General features: G+C 43.0%; 1 long non-coding RNA gene across 2 annotated transcripts in view; it reads right to left on the bottom strand.

Moving 5' to 3' along the window:
• The window catches only part of LOC133044472 (uncharacterized), a 92,044-nt gene extending 68,239 nt beyond the window's left edge, over nucleotides 1-23,805 (bottom strand). Inside the window, exons 1-2 of one of the 2 annotated variants that reach the window (XR_009689943.1) lie at nucleotides 22,691-23,805; nucleotides 21,432-21,595 (exon numbers count right to left, since the gene is read on the bottom strand). This is a non-coding gene — a long non-coding RNA (uncharacterized LOC133044472). The remainder of the gene's footprint in view (nucleotides 1-21,431; nucleotides 21,596-22,690) is intronic. The other variant, XR_009689942.1, reaches the window with a different exon arrangement.
• Between the last annotated feature and the right edge of the window lie 676 nt (nucleotides 23,806-24,481).

Here is a 24,481-nt window from a genome sequence, read left to right as displayed (position 1 = left end):
CCTGAATAGTCACTGGAAGGACTGCTGCTGAAGCTGAAGCTCCAATACTTTGGCCACCTGATGCAAAGAGCTGACTCATTGGAAAAGACCCTGATGCTGGGAAAGTTTGAGGGCAAGAAGAGAAGGGAGTGACAGAGGATGAGATGGTGGGATGGTGTCACTGACTCAATGGACATGAGTTTGAGCAAACTCAGGGAGATAGTGAAGGACGGGGAAGGCTGGCGTGCTGCAGTTCTTGGGTCACAAAGAGACATAACTTAGCAACTGAACAACAACAAAGACTGATTCACATTGTTGTACAGCTGAAACCAACACAATATTGTAAAGCAATTATCCTTCAACTTAAAAAAAAAAAAAATGTTCAGACAGACAGTCATTCTCCTCAAAGATTTTCTTAGTGGCTTGGGAACTCATCTGCTGTCTCTTGTTATCTTGCTGTTATCTTGACATTTTTTTAAAGTCAAATCTCTTTCTAAAATTATCAAACCATTCTTTGCTGGCATTAAATTCTCCAGGTTTAGATCCCTCACCTTCCTTTTGCTTTGTCATACAATGACTTTCCTTTCTCTTGAATCATTAAAATATATAGGCATTCCTTTCATATAGCAATCCTGCATCCACATAAAAGCTGCATTTTTGACGCCAGATGGAAAGGCATTTTGCACAAGTGCAAGGTTTTTGTCTCTGATGGAGTAGCTGTAGTGATAGGTTCACCAATTTCCCTTGTTTTTACAATGGTCCTTACACTGGATTCATTTATCTTGAGATGGCAGGCAACTATAGCTGCAGACCTCAATCTATCATACATAACAAAAATTCAACTTTTTCTTGTAATGTCATGATTTTTCTCTGCATCTTGAAAGCACTTTTAGCATCACTAGTGGCACTTCCTATGGGTCCCATGGTGTCATTCAAGGTTTATGGTATTACACTAAACACAATGAAAAATATGTGAGAACCATGAGAAATCACTTTTTACTGGGATCTGCCACTTACTAGAGAAACAAACTGCTCACATGGAGATGATTAGCATCACATAGTGTTTTAAGCAGATATACACAAAACTTAGGCTCACTGCAACAGCAACAGGAGGTGACTATAAAATTATTACGACAGTACACAGTACACACTAGAGTTACTTTTATGCACTTATGGTTTAACACTGCATCTTTTAAAAATTATTTATCTATTTATTTTTGGTTGTGCTGGGTCTTCATTGCTGCGCAGGGGCTTTCTCTAGTTGCAGTGCACGGGCTTCTCACTGAAGCGGCTTCTCTTGTTTCAGAGCACAAGCTCTAGGCTATGTGGACTTCAGTAGTTAGGGCAAGGGCTTCAGTAGTTGTGGCCCACAGGCTTAGCCGGAATCTACAGCATTGGAATCTTCCTGGACCAGGCACTGAACCCATGTCCCCTACACTGGCAGGCAGATTCTTAACCAATGGACCACCAGGGAAGTTCTAATACTGCATCTTTATCTTTGTTTACATTTCTCATGACTGTGAATGACACCATGCACAACCTGTAAGTGCCTGTGTGCGTAAGTTTTAATAAATTCTAGACCTGAGTATATTTACGATAGTAATAAAATAGCATGTACATATATTTTAAGCATTGATAACATACCTAACTTTTTCCTAGGTCTTTTTAATATTTCTAGACAATGCAGTTCATCTGCGAGTTTGCTCAAACTGCCATAAATCTACAAAATATTTTCCAATAAACTTGTTGGGAAAAATGCACATACAACTGACAAACAAAGTTCAAACCTATGTTGCTCAAGGGTCAATCTCACAAAGCTTAAACGTCTTTTCAAAAATAACAAAAAGCTTTGGCCCTCTGAGCAGATAAACTTAATTTATTCCAATTAAATTAAAAGCTAGCTATAAGCTAGAGTTTTATATTGTACCTAATTCATGACTAGTTTTTAAATGAAAACTATGAGATCTCTGTATCTACATGTATTGATGTCAATGTATGTACATTATAGATAAAGTATTTTTCTACCTCTGGATGTTATTGTCAAATTAATTTATAAAAATGAGCTCTATTTAATTGGTTTTAAAACAAACAAGTGCTTATGAAAAATTCTCAAATATATAGCAGAAACTAATTCAAATATTTTTAAAGTTCACATGATTTAGGATTAATCTTCAGTAAATAGAAACAAAATTTAACTTATTTGTTTACTTAAAATAGACATGTCTATAGAGTTATCAGCATTAAAAATAAAACTTTAACTCTACTTGGCTGTACCACTTCAAATGGGTTTATATTACCACTGTTATAAAACTTATCAGCAAGAAAAATAGCCTGGATGGCTAACTTTAGTCTCATGAAGGTTTCATGGGTAATTAAACATAATTGTTGAGGACAAATGATTTAAATGATGTAAATGAGATAAAAGTTTACAGGTGAAGTCTATAGCAATAATTACGGTACATGGACTTGAGCTTCTGCAAATCTTTTTGGTAACTTGAAACTGTAGAGTTTTGCTAAGTTAAGGTCAGTGATAGGCATCCATTGGATGTCTAGTTCATTTCTAAATAAGATAAAACACAAAGACATTAATTACTAAAAAAGTCTAAGTTTACCTACTCTAGTCTTATTACAGAAAGATGCTGGATTTATCAGTAAACATTACTTGTACCATATTGGGGAAAAAATATGCTATGAGGAAATGCATGTTTCTAGAAATTATAAAATGTATCCATAAGTTTTCCAATCAACACGTACTGATAGAGGGCTTCCCCAGTGGCTCAGTGGTAAAGAACCTGCCTGCCAATGCAGGAGACACTGGTTCAATCCCTGGTCCAGGAAGAGCAGAGCAACTAAGCCCCTGAGCCACAACTATCCGGCCTGTGCTCTAGAGCCCATGAGCTGCAACTACTGAGCAAGTGCCTCAACTCCTGAAGCCTGCACACCCCAGAGCCCATGCTCTGCAACAAAAGAAGCCACTGCAGTGAGAAGCCCACTCGCCAACTAGACAGTAGCCCCTGCTCACTGCAACTAGAGAAAAGTCTGTGCAGCAGCAACGACGCAGCACAGCCAAAAATAAATCGTTTTTTTTTTTAATTTAAAAAGCACTGGCAGAACAAATAGCTCACAACTTCTTAGTTTTCACTAGAAATTAAGGTTTCTGAGGGTTAAGAATTCTAATTAATCAGCTCAGTTTAGTAGCTCAGTCGTGTACAACTCTTTGCGACCCCAGGGACTGCAGCACGCCAGGCTTCCCTGTCCATCACCAACTCCTGGAGCATGCTCAAACTCAAATTCATAATTAATCAAATTCTAATTAATACGTGTAATTAAAACAACTAAAATTAATAAAGAAAACATCTTCATAGACATGGAAAATTTTTAAATATATATTAAAAATGGAAAGCATTTTGTTAAGGAAAAAGAAAGTAATTTTGCCTTAAAAAGGGGCTCTACAAAATGAAAAGCATAGGACAAAATCTGAATGTAAAAGAGGGAGTTATAAAAGTTTATGGAATGGAATCCTGAGAAAAAGAGTGTTGCGCCTGATCAAGACAGGGTAAGATTAGAATGAATTTAATTGAGTAGATGAATTTTAATACCAAAAGTAAGCTCATGAAACTAGTACAACAGTTCAATTCAGTTCAGTCGCTCAGTCTGTCGGACTTTTTGCGACCCCATGGACCACAGCATGCCAGGCCTCCCTGTCCATCACCAACTCCTGGAGTTTACCCAACTCATGTCCATTGAGTCGTGATGACATCCAACCATCTCATCCTCTGTCATCCCCTTTTCTTCCTGCTTTCAATCTTTCCCAGTATCAGGGTTTTTTCAAATGAGTCAGCTCTTTGCATCAGGTGGCCAAAGTACTGGAGTTTCAGCTTCAACATCAGTCCTTCCAATGAATAGTCAGGACTGATCTCCTTTAGGATGGGCTGGTCAGACCTCCTTGCAGTCCAAGGGACTCTCAAGAGTCTTCTCCAACAAAAGTTCAAAAGCATCACAGTTCAAAAGCATCAATTCTTTGGCGCTCAGCTTTCTTTATAGTCCAACTCTCACATCCATACATGACCACTGGAAAAACCATAGCCTTGACCAGACGGACCTTTGTTGGCAAAGTAATGTCTCTGCTTTTTAATATGCTGTCTAGTTTGGTCATAACTTTCCTTCCAAGGATTAAGCGTCTTTTAATTTCATGGCTGCAGTCACCATCTGCAGTGATTTTGGAGCCCAAAAAAATAAAGTCTGACACGGTTTCCACTGTCTCCCCGTCTATTTGCCATGAAGTGATGGGACCAGATGCCATGATCTTAGTTTTCTGAATGTTGAGTTTTAAGCCAACTGTTTCACTCTCCTCTTTCACTTTCATCAAGAGGCTCTTTAGTTCTTCTTCACTTTCTGCCATAAGGGTGGTGTCATCTGCATATCTGAGGTTATTGATATTTCTCCCTGCAATCTTGATTCCAGCTTGTGCTTCATCCAGCCCAGGGTTTCTCATGATGTACTCTGGATATAAGTTAAATAAGCAGGGTGACAATATACAGCCTTGATGTACTCCTTTTCCTATTTGGAACCAGTCTGTTGTTCTATATCCAGTTCTAACTGTTGCTTCCTGACCTGCCTACAGATTTCTCAAGAGGCAGGTCAGGTAGTCTGGTATTCCCATCTCTTTCAGAATTTTCCACAGTTTATTGTGATCCACACTGTCAAAGGCTTTGGTATAGTCAATAACGCAGAAATAGATGTTTTTCTGGAACTCTCTTGCTTTTTCGATGATCCAGCAGATGTTGGCAATTTGATTTCTGGTTCCTCTGCCTTTTCTAAAACCAGCTTGAACATCTGGAAGTTCACGGTTCACGTATTGTTGAAGCCTGGCTTGGAGAATTTTGAGCATTACTTTGCTAGCATGTGAGATGAGTGCAACTGTGCCATAGTTTGAGCATTCTTTGGCATTACCTTTCTTTGGGATTGGAATGAAAACTGACCTTTTCCAGTCCTGTGGCCACTGCTGAGTTTTCCAAATTGTCTGGTATATTGAGTGCAGCACTTTCACAGCATCATCTTTCAGGATTTGAAATAGCTCAGCTGGAATTCCATCACCTCCACTAGCTTTGTTTGTAGTGATGCTTCCTGAGGCCCACTTGACTTTGCATTCCAGAATGTCTGGCTCTGGGTTAGTGATCATACCATCATGATTATCTGGGTCATGAAGATCTTTTTTGTACAGTTCTTCTGTGTATTCTTGCCACCTCTTCTTAATATCTTCTGCTTCTGTTAGGTCCATACCATTTCTGTCCTTTATTGAGCCCATTTTTGCATGAAATGTTCCCTTGGTATCTCTAATCATCTTGAAGAGATCCCTAGTCTTTCCCATTCTACTGTTTTCCTCTATTTCATTGCATTGATCACTGAGGAAGGCTTTCTTATCTCTCCTTGCTATTCTTTGGAACTCTGCATTCAAGTGGGTATATCTTTCCTTTCCTCCTTTGCTTTTCACTTCTCTTCTTTCACAGCTATTTGTAAGGCCTCCTCAAGCAGCCATTTTGCTTTTTTGCATTTCTTTTTCTTGGGGATGCTCTTGATCCCTGTCTCCTGTACAATGTCACAAACCTCCATCCATAGTTAATCAAGCATTCTGTCTATCAGATCTAGTCCCTTAAATCTCCACTGTATAATCATAAGAGATTTGATTTAGGTCATACCTGAATGGTCTACTGGATACTGTAAAGTAATTATACTCCAATTAAAAAATAAATTTTAAAAAATAAAAACTTTGCTAACAAGACAAAGTATTCATGGACTATGGATCTGCTTTTGATAACATACTGTAAAAGTTTCTTTAAGTAATGTGTTGTAATCTTCTATATTTGCCTTTGAAATATTTTATTGTGACTTTGGTTAAATGGATAGTTAAGTATTACTTCAGAGTGACCTATGATCCTACTTGACCAAGTGTTTAAAAACCTTTTAATATCTTTGACAAACTTCCCAAGTCAAATTATAAATGAAGTCCTTTTGACTTCTAGCTAACTTGGAGCTTATTCAGAAGGTCCCTGAAATATCTCAAAGAGAGAAATTAAACTAATTAGGTTTATTTAACATGATAAGTTACATTGGAAGCATTGTTAAATAAGTGTTGATAAATCTTCTTAGGTTATTGCATAGAAGAATGTTATTAAAACTTGTTCTAAAAATTATATGAAATTACTAAAACTTGATGTCTTGGTATAATGTTATCAGTCATAATTCTAGTTATTATCCTAAAATGTTATGCATCACAGAAATAACCAAGTTCCCCTGTCAACTGCATTATAATGAATCCAATCTTTAACCATGCCAATTTGTCTTGTCATTTTTAGACAATTATTGTTTTACTCTGATGCTTTTACAAAAATGCTTCATATTCAAGAAGATTCATCAAAAGAACTTTTTGACAAATACATGTTTCTGATAACTTTCACCTCATACCACTGAACTGGGTAAGAAATTATAGAACTTTAATGTAAAATCTGATGGCTTCATAACACTGCTAACAAAAGATCAAGATCAACGAGAATTAATTACATGGGACTGAATGAACTGATGAATATGATTATAATTTTTATGACTTTGTATGAAATATTACTGGCTTTTTTATCTTTGTTTTTCAGTTATAAGGAAACCTTTTCTCTTATGCTAACTATTACTTACAGCAATTTGGTAAATTATGCCTTTGTAAGCAGAATTGAAACATTTATCTTTTTTCTCCCTACCTAATCCCTCCAGAATTCAGAAACTCTTAGTGAATGAAAAGAAAACTCTTATTTTTATGACAATATAGTTACTTACATAAGTTTACTAAGAAGTATGAGATGGTATTTAAGGCAAGGGCTTTGGTCACTTTGGTGAGTTACTGTTTTCCTGGGTCTCTCCCGTGTATGCTCAGGTGCTCAGTTATGTCCAACTCTGCTACCCCATGGACTGTAGCTCACCAGGATCCACTCCCATGTATACATGTTATTAAAATTCATTGGATTCTCTCCTGTCTCATGCCAATTTAATTTTTAGACCAGCCAGAAGAAGCTAGAATGATAGGAATATTTCTTCCTCCCCTACACCAGGCACTGTGCTACATGCATTACCAACAAGAAAACAGATACTGTAATTGTCCTTCAGAGCTTGGCAATCTAAGAAATACATCTTAAGGAAACACTGAACAACTACAGAAACATAATATGTAATGAGAGATAAGAGGATAAAATAGAGTGCTCTAAGATTGTCAGGGCTTCACTGGTGGCTCAGACAGTAAAGAACCTGCCTGCAATGCTGGAGACCCGGGTTCGATTCCTGGGTTGGGAAGACCCCCTGGAGAAGGGAATGGTGACCTACAGCAGTATTCTTGCCTAGAGAATTCCACAGACAGAGGACACTAGCAAGCTACAGTCCACGGGGTCGCAAAGAGTCGGACACAACTGAGTGACTAACACATATGACACACACAAGACTGTGGAATGGGGCGGGGTGGAGGCTTCCCTAAGGGAAGGGACTAAGGAGCAAAGATGTAAAGGAAAAACATACATAAGGAAAACACATGTACATGCATCTTAGGGAGCAGAAGATAGGAGTTGTTTGAAGTTTAAGACATTGAAAGGGGAACAGTGCAGCTGCAGAGCTGAGAGCAAGGGGAAGAATGGTGCAAAAAAATGAGGTGGATTGAGGCCAGGGGCCCTTGTAAAGATTTTGGCCTTTTTTGAAAGAGTAATGAATACCCATTAAAAGATTCTGAGTGGGAGAATGGTATGATCAAATTTACATATTTGAAAAACATATTGGCTGCTCCTGTAACAGGCCAGGACCCTGTGGGGTCTTCCCTGGACAGGCCTCCCCCCATATCTTCTTCTTTAGCTCCTCTCTCAAGTACCTAGATATAGTATTTGATGCACATCTCCTGAGTTGTTTTGCAAATGTGAAAGCCCCCCACCAAGTGAAAGAACTACTTGATGACCATGAGCACATAATACTGGGCCTCCTGGAGTCTAAGGACTGACCATGTTAACCCACGTGGCACTATGCTGCTGCCTCACCATGAGCCAAAGGGAACTGTACCCTTCCACCCTCCCCTGCCACCTGCACTTTAAAAATGCTTTGCCAAAACCCAACGTTTCCATTTGTTTGGCCTCACTGTGTGCCAGTCACACAAACTTGCCTTAACACTTCGTGGAGAGCAGAGTCCAAAGGGAGCTTGTGTGGAAGTCTAAAGACCAGCTGTGAGGCAAGAGTGGACTAAGCTGGTGGTAGAGAACGCGGAGAAAACAGATGGGTTTGACAGCTACTTAGGAGGTCAAAGCAACAGGAGGTGATGATGGGCTGGCTACAGGAGGGGAAAGAAAAGCCTGTATGAAGGATGATGTCCAAGTTCCTGGCTCATATAAGTGAATGGGTGGCACCATTCATGGCAACCAGGAACACCAGAGGAGGACCACACTTGGGGAGGGGGCTGCTGTGGAGACTCACAAGGTCATTGTTGAACATGTTGAATATGCAGGACTCTAGAGACACCTTTGAGATGAAATAAAGACTGTCTGGAGAAGGAGTCTGCACTGGAGGTGGACAAGCGAGAGCCCTCTACGCCTTGACTTGGGCTCGGATGAGATGACGTCAGGAGAGTGAGAAGACAAGAGAATCTGTGGGCAACTCCAACCATCCTGCTCTGTAAAACTGTCTCCATCATGCCCTTTGGCCATTGGCCCAAGAAGTCCTTCTGTGTGCCGTGTGTAGCATATTCATATCTTACTGCTAGTGTACTTTTTCCCTTTTCCAATCCAAACCTGTCATCAAAACACCATCTCCAAAGTTTGCATTCTTGCCGAGGATATCTGACCTGAATTTAATCATGAAGAAACAATCAGACAAATCCAGGTACAAGACACGACAAGTAGCCTGGCCCCTTCAAAACTGTCAGTGTCGTGAAAGACCAAAAAAACAATCAGATAAAATAAATCAGGGGGGCAGTTCTAGAATTTAAAGATGATGAGAAAAACATGACAATCAAATGCAATGCATGCTCCTTGATTAGATCACAAGTCAAAAGATTAAAAATTATCAAGGATATTTTGGGGAAGTTAAGGAGGAAGAAATTTTTCTCTACTTTTCTAGGTTCTTCTGGTTGGCCTAAGAATTAAATTGACATGAGACAGATTAACAGGAGAAAAATCAAACCAAGTTTAATAACATGTAGACATGGGAGAGACCCAGGGAAACAGAGTAATTCACCAAAATGGCCAAAGCCTTCACCATAAATACCATCTTCAGCTAAAGACAAAAGAGGATATTGGGGGTGTGGTTTGGAATTTCTAAGGAGTGGAAGACAACTCACTTGGAGATATAAAAGTTAGTGTCTCAGGGCTCTGCAGAGATGAAGGGACACAGAACAGACTCTGATCTCTAAGCCCTGCCCAGTTTCCCACTACCACGTCATAGACGAGATTCTTTGCAAGTATCTCTGGTGATAGCTCTAGTGGGGAAGAGAACTTCTACCTAAATTCTCTGAGCAGCTAAGAGGGAGATAAAAAGAAACATCTCCTGAGTCTTATATTTCTTAAAAATGACTATCCTAGGGACTTTCTTGGCTGTCCAGTGGTTAAGACTCCAAGCTGCCAATGCAGGGGACACAAATTTGAACCTTGGTTGGGCAACTAAGATCCCACATGTTGCATGGCCAAAAAATAAATAAACAACTAGCCTGAATTAATTCTTATACCAAAGAGACACACTTTGGGGTGGCAAAACTTGCTCCCCCATAGGGACAAAAGGGGAAACTTAAATATGGTATGTTAGAGAAAATGCTACACACCTTGGGTGTGATCATGATATTGGGGTCATGTAGGAGAACGCCCTGGTTCTCAGGAAGTATACGCTGAAGTGTTTAAGGATACTATGTTGGCAACTTTCAACTAGTTCAAGAAAGAAAATTTAATATATAGAAAGACAGAGAAATAAACCAAATACTGAAATATGTTAACAAATTGAAGACTAGATGTGAAGGGTATGTGAATATTGTATTCCTCTTGGGAATTTTTTCAGTTTTAAATTTCTTAAATAGGGAAACTGCAATGACTTCTGAGACCAACTATCTAGAGTTAGGGTCAAACTTCACAGGTTAAAGGTCCAGCTCTCCAGAAGACTACCTTCACTTCAGATACCAGCTGCAGGTTTGGGTATCCTCAGGCCACTCTCACGTCTGATCAGCTGGCTGCCAATCACAACGCCCGCAGATTCGGTCATTCACCAGACCAACTGACAGAATCAGGAAAGTGCTATACCTATGTGATCAGTCTTTATATATAAAGACTGGGTGTTAGTTGCAGCACGCAGGATCTTGGATCTTCGCTATGGCATGCAGGATATTTAGCTGCGGCATGTGGGATCTAGTCCACCCACGGACGGAAACCAGGCCCCCTGCTTTGAGAGCACAGGGTCTTAGCCACTGGACCACCAGGGAAGTCTCTGATTAGTTTTATATAGCAAAACAATAAGCAGAACTAGCCAAACAGTGCAAGATCTAGGAGTGTTCTAAATATAGAATCTTCATTGTTCTCTGCCTCTGGAGTCAGGACATGTTAATCTCTCAAAATTGTAAAAAAAACACATAGAGTATGGCCAACCAGGAAAATTCACAATTCAAAATTCTTGGTGTCAAGAGTTTTACTGGGGTTTCATTACATGACCATGATCAACTGAATCCTTGGCAATGCCCTTCTTCCTTCCCAAGAGCTCAAGCCGATAGCACACAGCTCAAAGCTCCAACCCTCTAAATACACCATTGGTCTTTCTGATATGGCGTTTCTCCATCCTGAGTCATCTCATTACATAAACTCTTCTTGCCCCACCATGATAACAAAGACATTCTTGTCACTCAGGAAATTCCAAGGATTTAGAAGTTATCCCTAGGAATGAAGGACGAGGGCCAGCCAACTTCTTTATTACACAGAAATAAAACAAAAACTTCACAACAAAAATTAAAGGAAAAAAAAACCGGCATCAAAGCACAAGTAGTAGACAGACAACCTAAATAGACATTTCTCCATAGAAGACCTACAGATGACCAAAAAGCACATGAAAAAAATGCTCAATATCTCTGATTATTAGAGAAATGAAAATCAAAACCACAATGAGGTATCACCTCACTCTAGTCAGAATGGCCATCATCAAGAGTCTCCAAATAATAAATGCTGGAGAGGGCATGGAGAAAAGAGAGCCCTCCTACACTATTGGTGGAAATGTAAATTGGTATAGCCACTATGGAGAATAGCAGAGAGGTCCCTTAAAAAACTAAAAGCAGAGTCATCATATGATCCTGCAACTCTACTCCTGGGCATATAGCCAGAGAAAACTAAACTATAATTTGAAAACATACATGCACCCCAATGTTCATTGCAACACTATTTACAATAACCAAGATGTGGAAGCAACCTAAATGTCTATCAACAGATGAATGGATAAAGAAGACGTGGTCCATATATACAGTGGAATAATACTCAGCCATGAAAAGGAATGAAATGATACCATTTGCGGCAACATGAATGAACCTAGAGATTATCATACTAAGTGAAGTAAGTCAAACAGAGACCAATTCATATAATGGGGTCATGTAGGAGAATGCCCCACAAGATTCTTATATGGAATCTTGGAAAAAAATGAATTTATTTACAAAACAGAAATAGACCTGCAAATATAGAAAACAAACTTATGATTACCAGAGGGGAATGGGGAGTGGGGGAAGGGATAAATTAGGAGGTTGGGGTTAACATATACACACTATTGTTATATATAAAATAGATAACCAACAAGGACCTATTATATAGCACAAGGAGCTATACTTAGTATTTTGTAATAACCTACAAGGAAAAAGAATCTGAAAAAGAATGTGTGTGTGTATACACATATATATACATGTTGTTGTTGTTGTTGTTTAGTCACTAAGCTGTGTCTGACTATGTGAGGCCCCATGGATTTTATGTAGCCTCTCAGGCTCCTCTGTCTATGGGATTTCCCAGGCAAGAATATTGGAGTGGGTTGCCATTTCTCTCTCCTGGGGATCTTTCCAACCCAGGGATTGAACCCATGTCTTCTGCATCGTGGGCAGATTTTTAACCATTTTACCACTGAACTACCTCAGATTTCCCCATATACATACATATATACACATATTTATGACTATATATACATATATACACACACACACATATGAATCAGTGTGTGGTACACCTGAACATAAGACAACACTGTAAACGAACTATACTTACTTATGTTGAACACACATACACACAGAGTGGACCTAGAGCATTTGAACCAAAAACTACCAGATTCCAGCAACACTGTCTTAGGTTCATGCAGCTTCCAACAGCACAGTCTGTCTGCATCTTGTTTAAAGAGGCCACTTAGATGTCACAACAATTCTTAATTTAAAGGCATCAGGATAAGTCATTTCACTTTTCCGCACAGGGTGAGCTGCAAACGATACATGCGTAGCTGTGTAGGAGTAAAGGAACGGAAGAAAATCATTTACATTTGTTGTCCAATACTTCCGAATTCAGTTTCATATGCCAAGTTCTTATGGTAAGCACAGCCTATACTACTTCAGCCAAATCAGAACACTGTAACTCTCCAACTCAATCAGGAAGTCAGAATTTCATGAGCAATGTGAAAAATCATTGTATAATTGTAAATTACAACTATAATCAACCCTGTGGCCCCTGGGCCGTCTTCATCACCAGGCTGTAATCCAAAAGGCTTCAGGGTGAATGGATCTGCAGGAGGCAAGCTGCCAGCCATGGGACAAAGGGAACGGACTCATTCACAGAGAATAGAGGGAAGCAACGTGGAAAAGAAGGAGGCTTGTTACCCAGCAGTAGAGTTCTAGAAGCATTAGTATTCTCTAACTAGTTTGTTTTAAAATAGGGAAATGAGGAAATTCCCTGGCAGTCTAGAAGTTAGGACTCCATGCTCTCACCGCCAAGGGCCTGAGTTCGATCCTTGGTTGTGGAACTAAGACTCTGAAAGTCACACAGTTTAAAAAAAAAATAAAGAAAAACAAAGTTGGAAACATCTCTTTGATTCCAGTGCCTAAATATGAAAGTGATACATCCCCACAGTTGTTATTTTTTAAAGTTCAGTCATCAAAAGGATATAACAGGAATTGCGTTCAAAACATTTTACAACTGCAAGAAGGGTGCAGACCCATCAGAACAGATTCCAGCCACTATACAGAGTAGGATCCACTGAAGAGCAGGCTGGATGTACAAAAGAAGAGTCTGGATATCCAGCACCCCAGAATCCCACATGCATACCCCACAGGAAACCCCTGTTCATTTCTTAGGACTTGTTCCAGAAATGTTTTATGCCTCTATGAGCATATCTGTGTGCCTTGTTGTTGATGTTCAAGTCGCTAAGTTGTGTCTGACTCTTTGCAACCCAATGGACTGCAGCAGGCCAGGCTTCCCTGTCCTTCACTATGTCCAGAGTTTGCTCAAATTCATGTCCACTGAGTCAAGTGTCATTCAATGGATGAGAAAGCTGACTGGGATGGTGGCCATGGTTAGAGGTGAATCCAGAGATGACTAGTCCAACTCATGCATTTTATTGGGGAGAAAATCAAAACTGGTAAGGAGAAAGTGAGCTCCAAAGTCAGATAGGTCAGTGGCAGAAGGAAGAATGGCCCCGACTCCTCTGAAAGGCCCTGGCTATCAGTGGAGCAATAAACTGGACATGAGGCCTTAGCATCTGAGCTAAGAGAATGGATGGGAAACATACCCTGAGGAGTGACTGTCTCTGATACCTGTATAATGTGGGACAGTGTAGGGTGTCTCAGGGTCCCGCTGGGGCCTGATTGACAGGAAACCCAGGTCCTGTTTTCATGGGCATTGCTAGGCCCCTTAGGAACACCAGGGAAGAAGACTTTGAAGCACGCTGCTTGGGCCTGATTGAAGTTGTCTCATGGAAGGATGAAGGAAGACATTCAGGATTCCCTGAGAAGGCAGATCATTCACCTGTGATGGTGGGTTCTGGTCAGGGGAAGGAAAGGAAGAGTGAAAAGGAATTCAAGGCAAATGAAGGATTCAAAGGGCAAAGAACAAAGCTGTGTAAGACAAGGATGCAAGGAGAGTTTCAGCAAAGGCTAGAGGAAGTGATCACAGATTTAGAAAAAGGAAAAGAGCCATGGAGTCCTGGAAGCCAAGAGAGCCAAGTTCCTGGAAGGAATAAGGAGACAGCTAGGACAGTTGCTGCAGGGGTTCAAGGCAGGAGAAGACTTTAAAATAACCGGGGGCTCATAGTGTATAGTTAAAATATGGCCCATTGTGGTGACATGACAAACAAGGGATGAAGTCACAGTGGCCACATTGCCCTAGTGGACATCCTGTTTTTTTTTCCCTTAAGGCGAGATCCTGTTTTTCCCCTGCTGGTGTCAATTTCTCAAGACTACGTGACCACCCGACCATGATACCCCTTCGACTATGTGACCACAAGACCCCAGTTTTGGGTTAAAGATGAACTAAGGCCCCCTCCCTTCAGGGCACAATATCCCATCGATAGCGTGCAAGAAGGGTTGGCTGTAAAGGGAGGGCACTGGTTTTTCTCTAAAGCCAGTCACTTTCTTTCTTTCTTTCTTCCTATAATAAATCTTTTCTCTGCCTGAATGCCCAGATCGCTCTCTTCTTCTCCGCACTCACCTTACAGAGGGGACATCCCTGGTGGTTCAGTGGCTAAGACTCTACATTCCCAATGCAGGGGAGCTGGGTTCAATCCCTGGTCAGAGAACTAGATCCTGTGTGTGTGTGTGTGTGTGTGTGTGTGTGTGTGTGTGTGTGTGTGTGTGTGTGTGTGTGTGTACGTGCACACGTGCATGCACGTGCGCTCCGTCACTCAGTCGTGTCCAACTTTTTGTGACCCCATGGCCTGTAGCCACTAGGCTCCTCTGTCCATGGAATTCTCCAGGCAAGAATACTGGAGTGGCTTGCCATTCCCTCCTCCAGGGGATCTTCCTGACCCAGGGATCAAACCCGTATCTCCTGCATTGCAGGCAGACTCTTTATTGTCTGAGCCACAGGGAAGCCCTAGATCCTACATGCTGCAACAAAAATTGAAGATCATGTGTGCTGCAACGAAGACCTGGGGCAGTCAAATAAATAAATTAAAATAACTGTTGGATGTAACAGTCCAGAAGCCACTGGTGACCTGCCTGAGAGTCACTTCAGTAAAGCAGTGACAGCATAATCCAGATTGCAGTGATTCCAGAGGGAATGGGAAGTGAGAAAACAGGGCCGTTGAGTGCAGACATGTCGGTGGCTGGCAGACTGGTCGGAAAGGGAAAGGTGGGGACGTGGCCTCTGGGGGAACCTAGGAGCAGGGCTCAGAGGACCTTCACTCCACTTCTGCCTCTGCACAGGCAGTTTACTCATGCTCAAGGCCAGAAGAGAGAGAAAGTGGGAGTCCAGCTTCCTATACCAGCCTCAGCAGAATCATGGTTCCCTAGGGATTTGTATAAATTATCCATAGTGACAGAACTCTGTGCTCATCCTGTTTGCAAGACCTATGCATGAAGTATGATAATAACAACAGTCACCATTTACCGAGAGCTTATTTATGCAGAGCTAAGAGCTTTACATAAATTACCTCGTTTAATCCTCACAACAACTCGGTGAGGTAGGCCTTATTATGTTCTCCAGTTTGAAAATGATGAAACCTGAGATGCACAGAGCTTCATCAACCTGCTACAGGGCATCCAGCCAGTAAATGGCAGCGTCAGGATTCAAACCCAGGTCTGCCCTCTCCCGGCAGTGCTCCGAACCATGAAGCTGGGGTCCCTCATGCTGGACTCCGGGAATCACAGACATCAGTGTCACCTGGGAGCATTTGAAACATGCAAATCCCCAGGTTGCACAGATGATCTATTGACTCCAAATCTATGAAAGTGGAGCCTAGAATCTGCGCTTCTATCCAGCTCCCCCGCACGACTCTCATGCTCACGTAAGTCTTCTTTAAAAAAAAAAAAAAAGATTTATTTGTTTATTTATTTTTATTTTTGGTTGCGCTGGGTTTTCATTGCTGCACTTAGGCTTTCTCTAGTTGCAGCAAGTGGGGGCTACTCTCTTGGTTTGGAACACAGACTCGAAGATGCGTGGGCTTCAGTAGTTGTGGCACCCAGGCTTAGCTGCCTCGAGGCATGTGGAGTCTTACTGGACCAGGGATCCAACCCGTGTCTTCTGCATTGACTGGCTGATTCTTTAACCACTGGACCACCAAGGAAGCCCAGAAATCTTATGTGAAGAATTACATCTCCTTCCTAGGCGAGGTGCCTATCATTGGTCGTCATCCACATTGGGATTCACAATCTTCCTCAAGGATAAAGACACCCTGGACTGCTTGTCTGAGATAAAACAAATTCTCAGGCCTTAACATGGATTCCTTAACATGGAAATGAGGATTTCCAGGGGAGAGGAGTGTGGCCATCTGTGTATTTAGCAAGTTTCCCATGCAATTCGTTTGTTCTGTTATTTGCAGCTTAAAGTATTATAAGCACCACCCTGGACTCTAAATTAGGTTCTAACACTTAATCATGCTATGATTCCTCTTCCTTGGCTGTAAAATGGCAGAAGTAGGCCCACCTGGTAGAGTTGTGGTAATGATGAGAAACTGTACCAATTAAGATTAGATTTACCTATTTATAACACAAACAAAATAATAATGGCTTATACAAAATGAGTTTATTTTCCTCTCAGGTTGAAGTTGGAGCTAAGAAATCCAGAACTGGTATGAGGTCTCTAATCATCAGGGACACAGACTCTTGCTGTCTGTCTTCTGGTATGCCGTGTCATTATTAACATATTGCCTCTTGGCACAAAATGGCTGCTAAGGCTACAGCCATTTTGTCTATAGTCCCTGAAAGAAGGAAGGGAAAAAGGGATGCACCTGCTAGTCAAGTCAGATACCCTTAAGAAGCATTTCTGGCAGATCTTCATAACATTCCTGTTTATGCTGCATGACCAGGAGTCTTGCAATATTGTCACAGAGCCACACCTAGTTGCAAGGAAGGCTAGGAACTAAAATCCCTTCATTTAGAATCAGGTCTTTGCCACCCCCAAATAAATCAGGCTTCTGCTATATGAAAAGAAAGATTAACAAAAACTGGCTGTCACAAAAAATGTTCTTTCTGCTTCAGGGAGCTGAAGACACCAGCTCCTGTGCTTTGAAATCCATTGGCCATGCTTCCCAGGGGCTGCCCCAACCTATGGCTGAGTTCAGTGGCGTACAAAGTCAGATCCAGTCCTGGGACAAGGGACTCCTTTATTGGCTAACTTTGACTCAAGAAGGCCCTACAGCTTTGCCGAACCTTTGTTAGACTGAATCTTCCTGAAACTGCAGGGCAGTCTGGGACACTTGCCCCGCCTTCTCTTCTTCACTTGGGGTCTGATGGCCCTTCTGGCCTTCTCTAGCTCCCACCCAGGTGCTCCTCCCAGGAAAACCCTTGCACAGTTAACTCCAGCTTGGTGTCTGCTTCTTGATGGACCTGGACTAACAAAATTAGCAAGGCAATTTTCAGGCTGTCACATAGATTTAAATAATGCATGTAGCAGCTGCATAACTCGGGGATGAGCATGTAGTAGACCCTCAATAAATAATGGCTGTGTGGTGATAATGCTGGTATAGGCGGAGAAAGGTGAAGAAGTGGGGGAGGAGGAAGAGAAGAACTGCTGCTGCTGCTAAGGTGCTTCAGTCTTCAGTCGTGTCCGACCCTGTGAGACCCCATAGGCGGCAGCCAGGAGCTAATTATGGAGAAAGGAGGGTTTACAAATTGGTGGGACAAGAATCTGAAGCAAATTACTCTGCTTCAATCTTCTCCACCCCCAGAAAATTTCTATTATAGTACAATCTGGTTAAAATCAGCACCAAACAGACTTCCCTGGTGGCTCAGTGGTTAAGGATCCGCCTTACAACTGGGGGACACAGGTTCAATCCCTGGTCCAGGAAGACCCCACATGCCATGGGGCAACTAAGCCGGTGCATCACAACTACTGAGCCCACAAGCTCTAGAGCCCGTGCTCCACCAAAAGAGAAGCTACCACAATGAAAAAGCCTGTGCACCACAACTGGAGAGGAGCCCTGGCTCACCAAAACTAAAGAAAGACCTTAAGCAGCAACAAAGACCCAGCACAGCCAAAAAAAAAAAAAAAAAGGTCAGCACCAAAGTCAGTGTGAAAGGCACAAAACAGACCCTAGATAGTGGTCATCTTAGGGAGACTGAACTGTTACTACTGAGCATCAGCCAATTCAAGTCATTTTTCTACAAAAAAGAAAGGGGGGGAAGAAATAGGGCAGGCCCTAAGACAAAATTATACAAAATAAACCCAATGCCCTGGGCAACTCTGGTTCTCACAGAAAAATTGTGACCAAAATAACCTAAGAGGTCATTCTTCTTGTAATGACCTAAGAGGGCGTCCCAGGTGGTGCTAGTGGTAAAGAACCTGCTTGCCAATGCAGTAGACAAGAGACAAGGGTTCAATCCCTGGGTTGAAGAGAACCCCCTGGAAGAGGGCATGGCAACCCACTCCAGTATTTTTACCTGGAGAATCTTATGGACAGAGGAGACTGATGGGCTACAGGCCATAAGGTCGCAAAGAGTCAAATACAACTGAAGCAGCTTGGCAAAGCATAGCACAAGGACCTAGGAACACTATTTCGGGGAGAAAGTTTTCAGCATAAAAGTTAAAGCACATGCAAGTCTCTACAAAAATAATAAAGAATTTCAAGGCGATAAGATAGTGAGGAGGGACTTCCCCAGAGGTCCAGTGGTTAAGAATCTGCTTGCCAAAGCAGGGGATACAGGTTTGATTCCTGGGCAGGCAAGATTCCACATGCCGCAGAGCAAACTATGGCTGTGCATCGCTACTACTAAATCTGAGTTCTAGAGCCCTGGAGCTGCAAAAAGAGAAGCAGCAATGAGAAGCCTGTGCACCACAATTAGAGAGCCGCCCCCACGCCCGACAACTTGAGAAAAGCCCTCAAACAGCAATGAAGACCCTGTGCAGCCAAAAATAAAATTAATTAATTAAAAACAAGTGGGGGAAAAAAAAAGACAGGGAAAGCACAATGAGGGGGAAAGGTGGATGTAACCTGGATAGGACACAAAAGTCCCAGAGACCTTAATCAACATTGTATACTCGGCACATGGTAGAACCTCAGTTAATGATGGTTGCCCAGATAACTGAATGGCTCACCCAAGGTTATAGTTCATCATTCATTCATACATCGAAGAAAGATGTGTAGAAATCCTACTATGTGCCAGGCCCTGTGCTAGGCCCTGAGAGTGCCACAGTGAACAGGACAGTTGAGGCCCTTGTCTTTACCATCCTCTTGCAGGGAAATCTCCTTTGTAGACATTTTATGTGAGTCCTGCTACCTCTGTCTTTCCACAAACACAGCTTGAATTGGTGCCCATGTCTATCAGATTTGAAGCCTATTCATTTCTCCTAAAATATTTTCATTGTCTCTGAAACCAAGTTGAACCACCCATGTAAAATGATCCATGATGCCACCCTGGGTTTCCATTAAATAACTCTGCATTAGTTATCTACTGCTGTGTAACCAGTTAACTCCCCAAATTAGCAGCTTAAAATAACATTAATTTTCTCACAGAGCTAAGGACTGACTTAGCTTGCTGGTCTGACTCTCCCCAAACTCCACCCAAATCCCAGTGAGGGAGAGGGAGTGCATGCAAATTCCACAGTTTAAAAATACAAAGGCACACAGAAATAAATTCACTCTGTCCTGGAAACCCAGTGTTTGAACCCCAGAGAACTAACTGCCTGTCCTCAACCCTACTTCAGCATCACACCATAGGCCTGCAAAGAAGGACATCACAGAAGCATTAGGGGAACCACTGACCGAAACCACCTGCCCTGGCCAGGCACCACTGTAGCAACTTGCATGAGTCATAATACAACAGGAGGTCCTCGTAAGGAATATGGAACTAGCTACCATCAACCAGAAGAATTCAGGAAAGGGCAAAAGGAGAGAGGAGCTGTCAGTCCTAATGTCCTACCAACCTCCCAGAATCCTTCTCACTGGAATCCATCTTGGCTAAGTGGTGCAGGCACCATCAGAAAGGACCATGAGTCAGATGATTGGCCAGAGACAACCCAAAACTAACCCTGTCACCATAAAACCTGAAACTTCGAGTCATGTGGCAGAGCAGTTCTGGGCTCCCTTAACCTGGTGCTCTCCACCCGGCGTCCCTTCCCAATAAAGTCTCTTGCTTTGTCATTACATGTGTCTCCTTGGACAATTCATTTCCGAGTGTTAGACAAGAGCCCACTCTTGGGACCTGGAAGGGGGTTTCCTTTCCTGCAACAGAAACAGCTCCAATTAAGTCATAAGTGTTTGTTCCACAGTTAATCGGTGTCTTCTATACTTTAGTCAGTGTCTTCTCTTCTATAACTACTATATTTTTCTCATGTAAAATTCGGGATTTTATTACCACACATGTTTCCCTCTTTACTTTGGCTGTGGGGAAGCTCAGAGTCAACCTCATAAACCTCAGCTGGCATCCACCTCCTTGAGCTAATGTCACCCTGAAGTTATCGCTTCTACTTATTCTATATCCCGTCCAATCTTCATTTTACTCTTTTGTGTATTTTGTGCTTTTATAATTCCTCTCAAAGCTTTTCTGAATTGGAGTATAAATACATAAAATTAAGGTTGTGTGTCAAAGGCTGATTACTTGCACACATGTGCCACCTAGTGGCAAGAATGATAACTGTCAGATTAGAAACCTCCCTGTTTTTTCAGGGAAGTGCGAAGGACTGGCAGGCGGGATGGGAGAAGATGGAGACTAGAGCCATTCTCTGTGCTTTGTCAGGGAAGTGAGACTGCTGGGGAGTAAAGAGACTCCAGGCAGGGTAAAAGGAGCAGGTGATTCACTGGCTGGTATCCGACACGATTTACTTGAATATGAAGAAGCCAAAAAATTGCGAAGATGTAGCAAATGAGGAAGGCACTGGAAGTTGGAAGGGTTAAGTGAAAGGTGTTAGAAAAACTAAACCAAGAAAAAAATACCTGATTCAGGAAGAAGATCACTTGAAAGGTACTTAATGTGAGTTGACCGCAAACGTGACCAGCCATTTTTTAAGCATTCACATTAACCACAGGAAGAAGCTTAGAGTCTACAATGTTTTCATTTTACTCAGGAGAAAACTGGGGCCCAGAGACCCTGAACACCTTGTCCAGTCATATAGCTTTTCACTGACAGCTCCAGGATGACTCCAAATCTAGTCCTCTTTCTCCAGAATGACACTGCCCTTAATCATATGTAGCAGGTGCTCATTTGGGCTTTTATTTTGCACACAGGGACTCAAAATAGAAAATCAGATTCTCACCCCAAATTGCTGGATCCAGCATGTTTCCAAGGAATTATTACTCACTGGTTTTGCAGTTGCCCCTTGACACACCCACAAAGGGTCAGGATGGAAGAGATGGTTTATGAAACACTGGTGTCATTAACCTCCACTGGATGGCAAAGGCCATTAGTCCACGATGATGGCGAGGGATCCTAGAAGCCAACTGCAGTAGCTGAGAGAGCTCCAGCCTGGGGAAGAGAAGATAGGTTCATCCATCCACAATGTTGACCAGCATCTGCTCTGGGCAGGATGCTGAAGTGGCAAGATCGCAAAGCATCAGCCATATCTGGATGCCATATACATTCCATCTGTCTGTACCCTATGTGTGTTCTTGCACACGGCTCGAGCTGCTGACAAAGGAATAGCATAGTTACAACTAAGGATCTGGAGAGCCCCATGAAGACTTAGCCCAAGGGTCTGAGGTCTGAGGCTGAACTGTTTTTGAAACAGCCTAGAGTCAAGGCCCACCCGGGAAAACTGGAACTACTGTCTGGGCAGAATTTGAGACATTATTTTATCAGACAGGGCCTATATAGAAGAATTTAATCATCACAGAGAGTTCTACCAGACAGCACCAGCCCTCTCCTGGATTTTCTGCATCTTGCCAGTTCTTCCAGGCCCTTCAGATACAGACATAAGCAGAGAGTGATGAGTCACTTGTTTCTGGAAGGAGCAGAACCCCACTGGCTGTGCCATACCTGATATTGCAGAGGTACAAATGACCCACCAGAGATAGACGGCACTTAAGAAGTCAACTCCTTAAACTTTTCAGAAGTCTATACCAGTAAAAGGTACCAGAATAGGGGCATGAAGGAAGTATTAGCGGCCCTCAACTGTTTTTTTTTTTTTTGTTTTTTTTTAATGTGAACCACTTTTCAAGTCTTTATTGAATTTGTTACAATAGTGCTTCTGCTTTATATTTTTGGGTGTTTTTTCGGTTGGGTTTTTTCCCTGGGGCGGGGGGGGGGGGGGGGGGGGGACTCCTTGTTTTGTTTTGGCCGTGAGGCATCTCAGCTCCCCAGACCAGGGATTGAACCCACACCCCCTACATTAGAAGGTGACGTTTTAACCACTGGACCACCAGGGAAGTCCCCTGGCCTCAACTATTAAGGTCAGAAAGATGTAGGTTCCATTCCTCTCAGGTTTGAGACAAGAATCAGAATTAGTTCCAACCGTACTGAGTTCTTACCACACTACAGAACTCAGCTGTGTAGTCTGGTCAAGTCAACAACCTTTATCCACCACACCCTCAGTTTTCCCTTCCAATAAGATAAGAACAGTACCCCAGCAAGCTGGGCAGCAGGAACATCCTCCAAGGCAGAAACAAGAAGGCCAGAGGAGGGTCGCCCAGAACAGGGGCAGCTATCCGCTGAGGAAAGTGAGAAGCCCCGCGGGCGCCCCCTGAGGGCGAAAAGTCAGTGCCCGCGGCAAGTCCCAACATAAAATAGATCCCCCACACTCCGGACGCCGTGACTCTTTGCACCACTTAAAAGTGTCCGATGAGAAGCAAGAGCTGGGGAAATAATGTAGGGCCGTCATCATGTTTCTTTTGAAATAGCGCCCCCAGCTTCTCAGATCTCTCAAAGATTCGCTTGATCGAAACCTAAGCTTGGAAAACTCTCAGGACTACACTGTAGAAGGGACATTCCGGCTGGTGATAACCCGGAGGCAGAGGCATAGACGCTCGGGCGCGGCGCCGCCGGGAGGTGGGGCAGGGCAGGTGTGGAAGGCCCACCTGGTCCCTCCGCTTCCCTCTAGAACTTCCACCGCACCCGCGACCCCCGAGGGCCGGGGCGGCTCGAGCTCCCGCAAGTTGAACTTGGAGGGGCTCGACTTCAATTTACTGCACCTCCCAGGGGCCTCTGTGTAAAGAGGGCGGCCCGGCGGCGGCTCGCTGCCCCCTCCTCCACAGCGCGGGATATTTTCTTTCACACCCGGAGGTCTCGCCCTCCCGGGGCAGAGCTTACCGAACCCACCCCCCACCCCGGAAGGACAGAGAGCGAGCTCGGTACCTCACACCCCGCCCCGTAGGAATAAAGCAGAAAGAAATCAGCGTCGCAAGACCCTCTGGGAAACGTAGTTTCCAAAATATTTCTGGGAAACAGTCGGAGGGAGGCCGCGAGGATTTGGCAGCCAATTAGCGCCGGGCTTGGGGCTTGTCACGTGGCCCGCGTGGTCAGCTGCTCTGGAGTCTGGGCTGGGCTGCGGGAGGGGGCGTCTCGAGCTGTGGGCAGAGCTGCTACGGCCGTCTGGACTTCGGGACTGGCGTCCTCAGCACTCCCCGAGCCGTCCCTGCTGGCCAATGAGAGCGCTCATTTGCATATATTTGAACTTGGCTCTAGAGGACCTTTCAGTGTTCATCTCCTACCTTGGCCACTGCAGCTGCCGAACTGAGACACTGGAGTTGCTGCTTCAAAGCTTTTCTGAATAAATCATTCATCAGTGATTGGATGATGAATCAGTTATCGCCTCATCTTTTCTACGCGCTGTTCTCATTCGGCCACTTTTGTCTTCACCCATGCCTTGTCTCCTCGGAAACTTAAGTCGCGGGACCCGTCTCTTTTCTCATTATCGGGCCCCCTCCCATTTCATTTCTTTCCCTACCCAGCTTAGATCCTGCCCCGCTGTTGCGTGCTTCTGTAACAACCCCAGACCGTCAGTTAATACAATCGACCGCTTTGGGTTTGCTAGGTGCTCCTGGAGTGGGGAAAAGATACATCACTAACTTCACAGGTAGGTGCCACTGGAATCAAGATCTCAGACGTCATCTAAGGCCTAAACCTAGTGCACTGGGACCGCGCTGGGAGGCCAGAAAAAACAGAGGCCGATAATTTGCTGCTGAAACCTCTGGTGGGAGTACAAGGTTTTAGAACGTCTAGCTTTGTTGCATCCACCTCGTGTTTGTCCTATTACAATCTGAGAATGAAGTGTAGAGCAAAGCAACATATTAGTGATGAGAATATTCTAGAATAGAGCGTTGGTGAAAAAGAAGACACTAAAAGTCTCCAGCAAATATTAAGTAACATAAGAAATGAAATGAGAAATGGCAGGAAAGCGTGGCCAAGACGCTAAGT

This window comes from Dama dama, chromosome 23, assembly GCF_033118175.1.
Source record: "Dama dama isolate Ldn47 chromosome 23, ASM3311817v1, whole genome shotgun sequence".
Classification (NCBI taxonomy): Eukaryota; Metazoa; Chordata; class Mammalia; order Artiodactyla; family Cervidae; genus Dama; species Dama dama.
This window is presented reverse-complemented; position numbering and strand designations above follow the sequence as displayed.